Consider the following 14,115-nt stretch of genomic DNA (forward strand, 5'->3'; position numbering starts at 1 on the left):
TGTCCTCTACCATCTTCTGGGGTCCATTTAAGGTCACGCCCACTGCTTCAGTGACTCCATCCAGCCACCTCATTCTCTGTCGTCCCCTTCTTCTATTGCCCTCAATCTTTCCCAGCATTAGGCTCTTCTCCAGTGAGTCCTTCCTTCTCATTAGGTGGCCAAAGTATTTGAGTTTTAGCTTCAGGATCTGGCCTTCTAAAGAGCAGTCAGGGTTGATCTCCTCTAGGACTGACCGGTTTGATCGCCTTGTAGTCCAAGGGACTCGCAGGAGTCTTCTCCAGCACCAGAGTTCAAAGGCCTGAATTCTTTGGCGCTCAGCCTTTTTTATGGTCCAAATTTCACTGCCATACATTGCCTTGACTATATGCACTTTTGTTGACAGGGTGATGTCTCTGCTTTTTAGTGTGCTGTCTAGATTTGCCATGGCTTTCCTCCCGAGGAGGAAGCGTCTTTTAATTTCTTGACTACAGTCCCCATCTGCAGTGACCTTGGAGCCCAGGAAAATAAAATCTCACTACCTCCATTTCTTCCCCATCTATTTGTCAGGAATTGAGAGGGCCGGTTGCCATGATCTTGGTTTTTTTAATGTTAAGCTTCAACCCAAGTTTTGCACTCTCCTTCTTCACCCGCAACAAGAGGATCTTTAGTTCTTCTTCACTTTCTGCCATTAGAGTGGTATCATCTGCATATCTTAGGTTGTTGATATTTCTTCTGGCAATCTTAATTCCACCTTTTGATTCATCTAGCCCTGCCTTTCTCATGATGTATTCTGCATATACTGTAAGTTAAATAGGCAGGGTGACAGTATACAGCCTTGCCGGACTCCCTTCCCAATTTTGAACCAATCAGTGGTTCCGTGTCCAGTTCTCACTGTTGCTTCTTGGCCCAGATATAGGTTTCTCAAGAGACAAATAAGATGGTCTGGTACTCCCATCTCTTTAAGAACTTGCCACAGTTTGTTATGATCCACACAATCAAAGGCTTTAGCATAGTCAATGAAGCAGAAGTAGATGTTTTTCTGGAACTCTCTAGCTTTCTCCATGATCCAGCGTATGTTAGCAATTTGATCTCTAGTTCCTCTGCCTCTTCGAAATCCTGCCTGTACTTCTGGTAGTTCTCGATCCACATACTGCTGGAGTCTAGCTTGTAGGATTTTAAGCATAACTTTACTAGCATGTGAAATGAGTGCAATGGTGCGATAGTTTGAACATTCCTTCGCACTGCCTTTCTTTGGAATTGGAATGTAAACTGATCTTTTCCAATCCTGTGGCCACTGTTGAGTTTTCCAAATTTGCTGGCAAATTGAGTGTAGCAATTTTACTGCATCGTCTTTTAAGATTTTGAATAGTTCAGCTGGAATATTTTCACCTCCACTAGCTTTGTTTTTGCTCAGCTTTTCTAAGGCCCACTTCACTTCACATTCTAGGATGTCTGGCTCGAGGTCGGTGACCACCTCATTGTGATTATCAGGGATGTTAAGCTCATTCTTGTATAGGGAACTTCCGGCAGCACTGCTGCTTCGAATGGCGGCGTTCTGAAGCCGCCCGATCCTGGGAAGCGTCAAAACGCCCGGAGGCAGCAAAACCAGCTGTTCCGCGGCACTGGAGCTTCTTCTTCGGGAGAAGAGGGAGAGGCGAGCCTGCGTGGATAGAGGTAGAGCCCCCATACGATCCTCCCAAGTAGTTTGGGGGATAAAAGGGTGAGCTCCCTTGGAGCCCAGGCTTTCTCCGCTCCCAGGACGTCTTCGCTCCAAAAGGAGTGGAACAAGACGCGACAACTGCACCTGCTGCTTAGAGGGGACTGTGAGTATTTTGAAAAGCAGGCAGAGCAAAGCAGGAAGATCTGGATTTTTAAACTGGATCTTAACTTTAACTCAGTTTCATTATCTACTTCAAGCTTCAAGTGTGAAATGGAGTGAAAATGGCGCTGGAGTGTTTTTCTCCTTTGTGAAGTGACTGTGTTTGAAAAGTGTTATATTTTGCTACAAAGCAAGAGATACAACTCGCAATTGACTCTATTCAGTATTGGATTTTGTGTATTTGATTTTGTGTATTTGAAAGCCTGTTCCCTATTCTTCTTATTGAAAGTTAAAAACTCTGGGAGAATTGTTACTTTTTTTTTTCCTTTTCTTCCTGAACTTTGATTCTGCTGGGTGACAGAGGAAATTGAAACTTAAGAGATGGCTGCGAAACGTGGGGGAGGGCCCCCGCTTTCTAAGAACGCTATCTCCTCACCTATGCCACAAACTGCAGGGCAGACTTCCATGAAACCTACAGTACAACCACCCTCTCCCCCACCTCCTGCATTTACACTGACAGACATCCAGCAAGTTGTGATGCAGTCAACGCAAGTTCTGCAACAAGAAATAAAGAATCAAAACAACCAGATGAGGGAAGATATAGTGCTTGCACTCCAGGGCTTAGCAGCACATATAGAACGCCTGGATGCTCGTGTGGATTCAGTTATGGAGTATGTGGAGAACTTGGAAAATAAAATTACTGATGCTGAGCAGAAGGTTGATAGAGCAGAGGCCAAGATTGACAGAACAGGGGATGAGGTCATTATATTAGAGTATAAGAGCATGGAGTTTGCTTTGCGTATTAGAGGCCTCAAAGAGAATCCTAAAGAAAATCTGGAATGGGAAATAGCACAAGCAGTGGCTCCTGTTTTGAAATGGGAACCTGAAGAATTACTTAAGGAAATGGATAAGATATTTAGAGTTAACTCCTGGATTGCTAGGCAAAAAAGTCTACCTAGAGATGTAGTGATCTATTTTTCCAGGAGATCAACTAGAAATTCTATTATCCAGGCCTTTTATCGGGAAAAATTCCAGATTGCAGGCCAAGATATTATGATCTTAAAGGAGATACCTTCAAAAATTCTTGGAAAGAGGAAAGACTTTGCCTTTTTGTCTGATGAGCTTAAGAAGCGACAAGTCCAGTTCAGATGGGAAATTCCTATTGGGATTGTGGTAAATTATGCAGGGACCAGATACAGACTGGATACAATCTTAAAAGCAAAAGATTTCTACACTAAGGTCCTGAAAGCAGGTTTACCACCATCTCCCCGAATTAAGAAAACAGAAGCTAGACAAGATGATAAACAATTGAGTGAAAAGGCAATGTTACTGCCCCCTGAGGAGATCCAGAAACCGGAGGCCATAGAGCAGAATTTGATATTAAAGGAAGACCCAAAAAAACAGAGGATGACAAGAGCTGCACATAAGCGTATGGAAAAGGAACAAAAACAGAAGTCTGCAACTGGTTCAGCTACGCAAGATGCGACTGTTTTAGAGCCCGTGGGAGGAGCACGTCCTAAGAGAGCAACAGCTGATCTTCAGGCCATGTTCCAAAGGCTCATGGTCACCAGAAATGGTGAAGTTCCTGACATGGAATGTTAACGGGCTAAATTCACCACAGAAAAGAAAGAAAGTATTTTTTTATTTGAAACAACATAAAAATGACGTTTGTTTACAAGAGACACATATTGCATTAAGAGATCAAAAATATTTGACTAATTCCCGATTGGGAACATATTTTGCATCTTCTGCTCCGGACAAGAAGGCTGGAGTGGTTATTTACTTAAGAAAAGACTTTTCGGCAAGGTTGATTGAATCAGATAAGCAAGGGAGATATGTTAGTATTGAATTAATATTACAAGGAAAGAAAGTTCTTCTTATTGGATTATATGCTCCAAATCAACAACAGCAAAAAAATTTTAAATTCTTACACCAAAGGCTAATTGAACTGGATTACAAATCTGTTATTATGATGGGGGATTGGAATGGGGTCTTGGTGCCATCTGAAGACAAGAAGGGGTCTTCTAAAACCCTTTGTAACTCAAAATTGCCTAAAGCCTTTTTTGATTTGAAGGAAGATCTGGAATTAAGAGATGTATGGCGGGAAAGGAATATGAGAGACAGGGATTTTACTTTTTTTTCGGATAGACACAAATCTTTTTCCAGGATTGACTTCATTTTGATTACTACTGACCTTTCCTCCTCGGTTAAGAATGTTAAGATTTTCCCTAGGACAATGTCTGACCATAGTCCTGTTTGGCTGGAGCTCTTTACTGAAGACACTAGTAGGAGATCCTGGAGGCTGAATGAGAACTTATTTACAAATGACTTGTTCTTGCAGAAATGTAGAGAACATATGAAAGAATTTTTTGTCACGAATATGCATAAAAGTACTTCGATGGAAATGGTTTGGGATGCTAGTAAGGCCTATATGAGAGGGCTTTTGATTTATATGAATAATGCTTATAGGCGTAAGCAAGTGCAAAAATGTTTAGATATTGAGGAAGAGATTAAAATTAAAGAGAAAAAGTTTATTTTGAATCCATTGGATAATAATTTAAAGATCTCAATACATTTATTGAAAGAACAATTTAATATGCTATTGGCTGATCAAGTAGCAACTAATTTGCGTTATGCCAAACACAATACTTTCTGTAACGCCAACAAGTGGTAGATGGCTGGCTTATCAATTAAGGAAGAAACAGAAATTACGTACTATAGACAAAATAGAATATAAAGGAAAAGAAGTCTACCAACAAAATTTGATTAAGAGGAGTTTCCTAGATTTTTACTCGAAATTATATTCTAAAGAGAATATACAAGCTCTAGATATAGATAAGTATCTACAGGGAGCTCATTTCCCAAGACTTTCACAAGAACAACAACTTGAGATGAATTGCCCAATTACACCAGAAGAAATTTCTTTAGCTATTAAACAGTTGAAATTGGGCAAAACTCCAGGAACAGATGGATTAACAGCAATTTATTATAAAAAGTTGCTGCCTGAAATGATTGAACCCTTAAAGATTTTGTTTAATGAAATTCAGACTGGAGGCGCAGTTCCTCCATCATGGAGGACAGCTTTTGTATCGTTGATCCCAAAGGAGGATCAAGATCTTACCCAACCTAAAAATTATAGACCTATATCGCTCTTAAATACAGATTATAAGATCTTTGCTAAAGTATTGGCTAATAGATTAATGCAAGTTTTGAAACAAATGATTCATAGTGACCAATCGGGATTTATATCTGGGAGGTATATGAAAAATAATGTAAGACAAATTGTTAACTTGCTTGAATATTTGGATAAGAACAACCAAGTCTCCGCAGCACTGATATTTTTGGATGCAGAGAAAGCCTTTGACCAATTGAATTGGCAGTTTTTATTAAGAGTTGTTGAGGAGATGAATTTTGGAGAAGGTTTTCTACATGCTATTAAAGCTATATATCAACAACAAACTGCACAAATTATAGTTAATGGGGGACTAACAGAGACTTTTAGAATTGAAAAAGGCACAAGGCAGGGCTGCCCCCTATCACCATTATTGTTTGTTTTAACATTAGAGATTTTACTAATTAAAATTCGAGAGTCCTCTTTGATAAAGGGAATTAAAATAAAACAGAATGATTATAGACTGAGAGCTTTTGCTGATGACTTGGTTGTGACAGTATCCCAACCGCTACAGTCGGTTGTAGACTTGATGGAAATTATAACTCAGTATGGTAAGGTTTCTGGGTTTAAGGTGAACAGTAATAAAACTAAGATATTATCCAAGAATTTATCTACGAGTGAAAGGGATATGTTATCTAACTTAACAGGTTTTGAAATAGTGAAGAAGGTTAAATATCTAGGAGTGCATATTGCAGCCTCAAATGTAAAATTGTATAAGAATAATTATGAAACACTATGGTTGAAGGTACAAAGGGACTTAAATAATTGGAAAAAATTACAATTATCACTACTGGGAAGAATTGCAGTTGTTAAAATGAATGTTCTACCAAAGTTCCTCTTTCTGTTTCAGATGATACCTATACTGAAAAAGGATGCCAACCTTGATCAATGGCAGAAGGGTATTAACAAATTTATCTGGGCGGGGAAAAAACCAAGAGTTAAATTCAAGATTTTACAGGATACCAGGGAAAGAGGGGGACTCAAGGCGCCGAATTTGAAATTGTACTATGATGCGGCTGCTTTGACCTGGGTTAGTGATTGGCTTAATTTAACTAACAAGAGAATACTTCATCTTGAGGGATGGGATTTGGTATATGGATGGCATGCATACTTGCTTTATGATAAGAAGGTAGACAGGGCTTTTAAATCCCATATTCTTAGAAGTGCTTTACTGCGTGTCTGGGAAAAGTACTATAATAAGTTAAATTATAAAATACCGATTTGGGGAATTCCTGGACATGCGATAGAGGGTGTATCTATGGGAGTGAGTATGGATATGGTTTCTTATAAGGAACTACTCAAATTGCAAGGGAATGATTGGCAACTTAAATCAGCAGAGGAGTTAAGACAAGAAAACATAAATTACTCTTGGTTTCAATATACCCAATTGAAAGCTAGGTGGAAGTCAGATCAAAAGGTTGGTATCACAATTACAGATCAAAATTTAGTAAAGCAAATTAGAGATTCAAAATGTGCACATATAAAGAGGATATATAATGCTTTAATTGAATTGGATTCGGAAACGGAATTGGTTAAAGATTGCATGGTAAAATGGGCACAAAATATTCAGGAACCAATCTCGTTGGACACCTGGGAGATAATTTGGGTTAGAAATGTTAAATTTACCCAGGCTCAAAATTTAAGAGAAAATTTTTACAAAATGTTTTATAGATGGCATCTGGATCCCAAGAAGTTGTCCAACATGTATCCTAATCTGCAGTCTAAGTGTTGGAGGTGTGGTAGCTTAGAAGCTACCTATTTCCACATGTGGTGGACTTGTAGAAACATAAAAGCCTTCTGGATTAAAATTTGGTGGAACATTCAAAAGATTTTTAAGAGGAAGATAAAGTTTTCTCTGCAATTGTTCTTACTGGGTATTGTTGTAAATTATGATGTCAAAGAGACTAATCTGATGTTGAATATGATAACGGCAGCACGGTTACTGGTGGGACAATATTGGAAGAAGGACAATCTGCCCACGGTAGAAGAATGGGTGTTTAAAGTTTCTAATCTTGCAGAAATGTCCAAGATTTCTGCTTATTTAAAGGATCACTCACAGGAGAGATATATTTCAGTTTGGAGGAGATGGATAAATTATATTGAAAACAAATATGGGACCAAAAAGTTCCATTTAGCTTATGAGTAGAATTTAGTGGGATATTGTTATTGTTAGTAGTTATGCTAAGAGAGAGTTAAAGCGCAGTACGAATTTGGTTGATTGTATATTGTGTAAATTTTTATTTAGAATATGATTGTTGTAACTATAATCCTGTATTTAGCTCTGGGAAGTGGGGGGGTTGGGGTGGGAGGGATTTGGGGATATATTGTAAAATATTGTAAAACTCTTTAATAAAAAAAAGCTCATTCTTGTATAGTTCTTCTGTGTAATTTTGCCAACTCTTCTTAATCTCTTCTGCCTCTGTTAGGTCCCTGCCACTTTGGTCCTTTATCATGCCCATTTTTGCATGAAACGTTCCCTTCATCTCTCCAATTTTCTTGAAAATATCTCTGCTCCTCCCTATTCTATTGTTTTCTTCTATTTCTTTGCACTGTTCATTTAAGAAGGCATTCTTATCTCTTCTAGCTATTCTCTGGAATTCTGCATTCAATTGGGTGTATCTTTCTTTTTCTCCCTTGCCTTTCGCTTCCCTCCTTCCCTCAGCTGTTTGCAAAGCTTCCTCAGACAGCCATTTTGCTTTCTTGCATTTCTTTTTCTTTGGGATGGTTTTGGTTGCTACCTGTTGTACAGTGTTGCAAACCTCTGTCCATAGTTCTTCAGGCACTCTGTCTATCAGATCTAATTCCTTAAATCTATTTGTCACCTCTACTGTATATTCAACAGGGATATGATTTAATTCATACCTGAGTGGCCTAGTGCTTTTCCCTACTTTCTTCAGTTTAAGCCTAAACTTTGCAATGAGAAGCTCATGGTCTGAGCCACAGTCATGGTCTTGTTTTTACTGACTGTATAGAGCTTCTCCATCTTTGGCTGCAGAGCACATAGTCAATCTGATTTCTGTGTTGACCGTCTGGTGATGTCCATGTGTATAGCTGTCTCTTGGGTTGTTGGAAAAGAGTGTTTGCTATCACCATCGTATTCTCTTGACAAAATTCTATCAGCCTGTGCCCTGCTTCATTTTGTACTCCAAGGCCAAGCTTGCCTGTTATTCCGGTTATCTTTTGGCTTCCTACTTTAGCATTCCAATCCCCCATGATGATAAGGACATCATTTTTGGTGTTAGTTCTATAAGGTGCTGTAGGGCTTCATAGAACCGGTCAATTTCATCCTCTTCAGCACTGGTGGTTGGGGCATAGACTTGCACTACTGTGATATTGAATGGTTTGCCTTGGATTTGAACTGAGATCATTCTGTCATTTTGAGGATTGTATCCCAGTATTGCTTTTCCTACTCTTTTATTGACTATGAAGGCTACTCCATTTCTTCTGAGGGATTCTTGCCCGCAGTAGTATACCTGATGGTCATCTGAATTAAATTCACCCATTCCTGTCCATTTTAGTTTGCTGATACCTAAGATGTCGATGTTCAGTCTTGTCATCTTGATGTTCAGTCTTGTCATCTCCACGTCCAGCTTTCCTTGATTCATGGATCTTACATTCCAGGTTCCTATGGAGAAAAAACAGCATCGGACTTTCCTTTCACCACCAGACACATCCACAGTTGAGCGTCCTTTCGGCTTTGGCCCAGTCACTTCATTCTTTCTGGTGCTACTAGTACTAGCCCACTGTTCTTCCCCAATAGCATATTGGACGCCTTCCAACCTGAGGGGCTCATCTTCCAGCGTCATATCGTATTGCCTTTTGGTACTGTCCATAGCGTTTTCATGGCAAAGATACTGGAGTGGGTTGCCATTTCCTTCTCCAGTGGATCACGTTTTGTCAGAACTGTCTGCTATGACCTGTCCGTCATGGGTGGCCCTGCACGGCATAGCTGATAGCTTCATTGAATTACGCAAGCCCCTTCACCATGACAAGGCAGTAATCCATGAAGGGGTGCTTTTTAAATACTTAAATATAAAATTAGAAAATTAATAAAATTTTGCCTTCCCCGAGGCAAAAGAAAGAATGCATCCGGAACGAGAGCTGATTCTCCTGAGCAACGTTTATTCCGCTTCATAAACATTCACCCAAAGACAAATGAAGTCAGCGTCGTTTGCACAGCACAACCAACACTGCTAAATAGCCGGCGAGGCCGACACCCATCACCACGCCCTTAACAGCCTAATCAACCCTCGCCCTACTTAAACACCACCACCCTTGGCCTCCGCCCTTTGGATCCCACCCTCCAGGTACGCCTCCCTGTCCCCATCCCACCACCACTGTAGCCGGTAAGCCACCCCCCAGCCCAGACAGCCCCCCTTACACCCTCAAGCCCACACACCCCCATCACCCCCACAGGTCCCCAAACCACCGCGAACCGCACAGCTCAGGCCGTCTTCTGTCGTTGCTTGTCTTGCAGCTCCTCAGCAAGCAAAGAGGCAGGCAAAGCCTCGGAGCAGACAGTCTGCTGGGGAGGGTTTCCAGGGGACTGCTGCGCTGGTGCGCTGTTCCCCAGGCTGCCAGAAACCGTCCGGGCCAAAGGCTGTTTGGGAGTCCTGGCAGCCGCGCAACTTCCCTGGCTGCCGATAGGCCACAGGCGTCCCTGGCTCCTCCCCGGCCTGCCGGAAGGCCCCGGTGGCTGCTGGGACATCCCGGCACTCTCCCCCGGGCTGCTGAGAAGGCGCGGAAACGTGTTGGCCGGTTGCGTGCATCCACGGCCCCTCCCCAGCCTGCCAGAAAGCCCCGGTGGCTGCTGGGTCATCCCAGAAAGCCCCGGTGGCTGCTGGGTCATCCCGGCGGCCGCGCTCTTCCCCGGGCTGCTGGAAAGCCGTGGCAATGTGAGGGCTGGATGCAGACGGCGGCAGCTGGTTATGGGGCCCAGTGAGTTGTTCCGTGGCCTCGCCGGGTGTCAGGCATACCGGGCCCGACATTCCACCCCCCCTACCAAGGGTCCTCCTGCAGGTGTAGAAGACAAAGGCAAACAGTCACCCACCACACACCGTCACCCCTCCGCTCTCCTGGTCTGTTCGGGTGGGCACGGTGGAACGCCCGGACTAGGCGTGGGGCGTGGACGTCCTTTCCCGGCACCCATGATGCCTCCTCCACCAGGTACCCCTTCCACCGGAGAAGGTATTGTATGGCACCCTTCCGCACCATGGAATCCAGGACTTCCTGAACCTCATAATGGTCAGCACGAACGGGACCGGGACCCCCCTCCCCTGCTGCCGCAGTAGCCGCTGGAGCAGGCTTTAACAGACTACTATGAAATACTGGATGGATCTTACTCAGGAACTTCGCACCGTCACCGGGTTAACCACCTGCACCACCCGGAACGGCCCAAGGAACTTGGGTCCTAGCTTCCGGCAGGAGACCTGAAGCCGTATACTTGGTCGACAAGTATACCAAGTCCCCCACCCTTGGAGTAACGAAGGGTCTTCGCTTTTTGTCTGCCTGTGCTTTGGTTGCAGCGGCAGACCGTTCCAAGGCTTTTTTCACTGCCCCCCAAGCGTCTTCAATCTGTCTCATCCACTCCTGTGGCAGGCATGGGGTCCCCTCCTCCTGGACACATTCAGTGATGGGAACAAAGTCGTGGCCGGTGACTATTTGGTACGGAGAGAAGCCGGTACTGCTGTGGACGGCGTTGTTGTACGCCACTTCGGCGAGCGCTATCAGGTCCACCCAATCGGTCTGTTGACAGGAGACATAGCTCCTTAGGTACCGCTCCACGGCAGCGTTGGCGCGTTCTACGGCCCCGTTGGTGCTAGGGTGATAAGCCGTACTCAGCCCCTGAGACGAGCCAATGTGTCGCAGGAACTCCCTCCAGAACCACGCCATGAACTGCACCCCCCTGTCCGAGATCACACGGCGCGGTACCCCGTGCAACCGGTAAACCTGTGTGACGAACATCCACGCCAGTCGCCGGGCCGACGGCAACCCCTTGCAAGGGATGAAGTGTGCTTTCTTGGAGAACAAGTCGACTACCGTCCAAATGACGGTGTGCCCCTTGCTCTCTGGCAGATCTACGACAAAGTCCATGGCTATGTCTTGCCATAGCCGGGTGGGGTCAGCCACTTGCTGCAGTAAACTCAAAGGCTTCCCAACTTGGGGATTTGTGGTAGCACAGATGTGGCAGCACCGCACATAATCCTCAATGATTGCACGGCACAACCAACGCTGCTAAATAGCCGGCGAGGCCGACACCCATCACCACGCCCTTAACAGCCTAATCAACCCTCGCCCTACTTAAACACCACCCCCCTTGGCCTCCGCCCTTTGGATCCCACCCTCCAGGTACGTATCCTCCCCGTCCCCATCCCACCACCACTGTAGCCGGTAAGCCACCCCCCAGCCCAGACAGCCCCCCTTACACCCTCAAGCCCACACACCCCCGTCACCCCCCACAGGTCCCCAAACCACCGCGAACCGCACAGCTTGGGCCGTCTTCTGTCGTTGCTTGTCTTTCTGCTCCTCGGCAGGCAAAGAGGCAGGCAAAGCCTCGGAGCAGAAAGTCTGTGGGGAAGGGTTTCCAGGGGACTGCTGCGCTGGTGCACTGTTCCCCGGGCCGCCAGAAACCGTCCGGGCCAAAGGCTGTTTGGGAGTCCTGGCAGCCGCGCACCTCCCCTGGCTGCCGATAGGCCGCGGGCGTCTCTGGCCCTTCCCCGGCCTGCCGGAAGGCCCCGGTGGCTGCTGGGACATCCCGGCGCTCTCCCCCGGGCTGCTGAGAAGGCGCGGAAACGTGTCGGCCGGTTGCGTGCATCCACGGCCCCTCCCCGGCCTGCCAGTAAGCCCCGGTGGCTGCTGGGTCATCCCGGAAAGCCCTGGTGGCTGCTGGGTCATCCCGGCGGCCGCGCTCTTCCCCGGGCCGCTGGAAAGCCGTGGCAACGTGGGGGCTGGATGCAGACGGCGGCAGCTGGTTACGGGGCCCAGTGAGTTGTTCCGCGGCCTCGCCAGGTGTCGGGTGTGCCGGGCCCAACAATACTATTTCCAGAGGAACGTGGTGGCTCAGTGGGTTAGGATGCTGAGCTTGTCAATCAGAAGGTCAGCAGTTTGGTGGGTCGAATCCCGAGTGCCACGTAACAGAGTGAGCGCCTGTTACTCGTCCCAGCTTCTGCCAACCTAGCAGTTCGAAAGCACGTAAAAATGCAAGTAGAAAAATAGGGGCCACTACGGTGGGAAGGTAACAGCGTTCCATGTGCCTTTGGCATCTAGTCATGCCGGCCACATGACCACGGAGACATCCTCGGACAAGCGCTGGCTCTTCGGCTTTGAAACGGGGATGAGCACCGGCCCCTAGAGTTAGAAACAACTAGCATGCATGTGCGGGGGAACCTTTACCTTTACCTTTAAAATACTATTTAAAGCAGGGGTGTCAAACTCAATTTCAGTGAGGGCCGCATCAGTATTGCGGTTGCCCTCAGGGGGCCTGGTGGATATGGCCAGGGTGGGCGTGGCCTACTGGGTAGGCATGGCCAGCTCTACATCGTTCGCATCAAGGGTGCCTATGGGGGCCTGGGCAGGAGTGGGACAGATCTGAGGGTCTCTGGCAGAAGGAAGGTCTCTGGGCCAGGGCCAAGGCAATGGGAGCCGTTCCCTCACTGTTTCCAGGATGGCTTCGCGGGCCACATGAAACCACTTTGTGGGCCGAATCCGGCCCCCGGGCCTTGTGTTTGACATGTCTGATTTAAAGCCATTTAAATGCATGGAGTGTGGAATGGGCTTCTGAACAAAGTCATCTTACAATCCATCAAAGGTTCCACACAGGAGAGAAGCCCTATAAATGCATGGAGTGTGGAAAGGGCTTCAGGACAAGTGGTGAACTTACATCCCATCAAATGATACACACAGGGGAGAAGCCCTATAAATGCATGGAGTGTGAAAAAAAGAAAGTTTTGTGAAGACAAGGGGTCTGGCTTTCCTTTTACACACTGCTGCCTGCATGCTGAGGAAATACACCCAGCTTCTTTGGAAACCTGGACAGATGCCCTGGACAGAAGCTGGCTTGGAGAGATCTTTGGTGATTGGCGAAGTTCTGGTTGTGTTAGCTTTTTGAGGTCTTCTGGTTTTGCCATGTTTGATTCCTGTTATCCAAAGAACAGTTGCTTCTACCATCTCAGGGATGATGGTCAGAGCATCCTCTGTAAGTAGTGATAAACCCATAAGCCAGCCAATGTTCTGACTATCACCACAATAACAAAGGTATATATGTCATTGGTCACCAAGTAACAGAACGCATTCTGTTACAAAATTAAAAAGGGAGGAATGAAGGGTCCTGTAACTGGAACAAAAAGAAATTGTTTAGCAGACTTCCGGGTGGCAAGGCTCCATCGATGGCGGCCGTTCCGGCCGTCAGCCCCATTGTTTTCCGTTGGAGCCGCCAAAACAGCGACGATCAGCTGTTTTGCGGCTCGGAAACCCTCTCCTCGGGAGAAGGGGGGTGAGCATTTTGGTAGGGGTAGAGTTCCCCTAGACCACCAGAGTTCAAATTCTGGGTGTTGAAGGGTGAGAGCCCCCCCGAAGCCTGAATTAGCTCCGGACTCGGGGACTCCTGTGCTCCAAGGCTTTGGAGCAGAGCAGGATGCTGCAACCATCCCTTCAATCAACAATTAACTTTGGATTACCTGGATGCAGGCAGAGCTGTGCAGGAGAATATTGAAATAGCAAGTATTTGAACTTTAACTCTGTTTACTTTGAAAGAAAAAGTTGCAAGCGGTGTGGAAAGTGAAAGTGCGCAACAGAAATTAACTGGGTGTTAAGATGGCTTCTAAACCAACTAAAGTTCCTAGAAGTGCTGGTGCCTCACCAGTTCAGCATTCTTCACTACAGGCTTTGATGCCTCCTCCTGTGGCACCCGCACCCACACCCGCATTAACAATAAAAGATTTACAAGATGCTTTAAAAATACAATCCCAGCAAATAGCTGAACTTATTGAGGAGAAGAATACTGAAATAAGAGCAGACATTTTAGCTGCATTTCAAGGGCTTGCAGTCTGTATTGAACATCTGGATGATCGTGTGGAAGAGCTCAATCAAAATAATTTGAGATTAGATGCTAAAATGTTGGAAGCTGAAAATGTGATGGAAAAGATTG

At 45.6% G+C, this 14,115-nt stretch overlaps 2 protein-coding genes across 2 annotated transcripts in view; one reads left to right on the top strand and one right to left on the bottom strand.

Moving 5' to 3' along the window:
• The window catches only part of LOC310635846 (zinc finger protein 197-like), a 97,965-nt gene that overhangs the window by 47,945 nt on the left and 35,905 nt on the right, over window positions 1–14,115 (top strand). The gene's annotated exons all lie outside the window — the stretch shown is intronic.
• The window catches only part of LOC310635849 (cholinesterase-like), a gene marked incomplete at its 5' end in the record, with an annotated part of 82,139 nt that overhangs the window by 4,852 nt on the left and 63,172 nt on the right, over window positions 1–14,115 (bottom strand). The gene's annotated exons all lie outside the window — the stretch shown is intronic.

Source organism: Vipera ursinii (genome assembly GCF_947247035.1).
Source record: "Vipera ursinii genome assembly, chromosome: 2".
Taxonomy (NCBI): domain Eukaryota; kingdom Metazoa; phylum Chordata; class Lepidosauria; order Squamata; family Viperidae; genus Vipera; species Vipera ursinii.